Genomic DNA, 241 nt, shown 5'->3' with positions numbered 1-241 from the left:
TCGTGTGTAAGCTATATGGGTGAGTTTATTTGTGATTTTAAACTTAAGAGAGAATAGAGGAAAATTTAAACATAAAACGAAATATCTGGTTCACTGGCGTCGACGACGACGCATCCACTGGGTTCGCACCACTAGAGGGATGCAGCAACAGCAGCCGTCCAGATGGGGGGGTGGGGATAGTACTATACGTGGATTAATGTGTGGTTCATGCGTCTCCTTTACTTCATCCTTGTTTTTAGCC

At 44.4% G+C, this 241-nt stretch overlaps 1 protein-coding gene across 1 annotated transcript in view; it reads right to left on the bottom strand.

Moving 5' to 3' along the window:
- The window catches only part of LOC126579110 (acetyl-coenzyme A synthetase), an 8,696-nt gene continuing 8,455 nt past the window's right edge, over positions 1 to 241 (bottom strand). The window contains exon 7 of the mRNA XM_050242411.1: positions 1 to 241. This exon is cut by the window's right edge and continues 1,270 nt beyond it. The gene's annotated coding sequence lies outside the window, so the exon portion shown is untranslated.

This window comes from Anopheles aquasalis, chromosome 3 (assembly GCF_943734665.1).
Source record: "Anopheles aquasalis chromosome 3, idAnoAquaMG_Q_19, whole genome shotgun sequence".
Lineage (NCBI taxonomy): Eukaryota > Metazoa > Arthropoda > Insecta > Diptera > Culicidae > Anopheles > Anopheles aquasalis.
The sequence above is the reverse complement of the archived record's forward strand: the minus strand, read 5'-3'. Positions and strand labels throughout refer to the sequence as shown.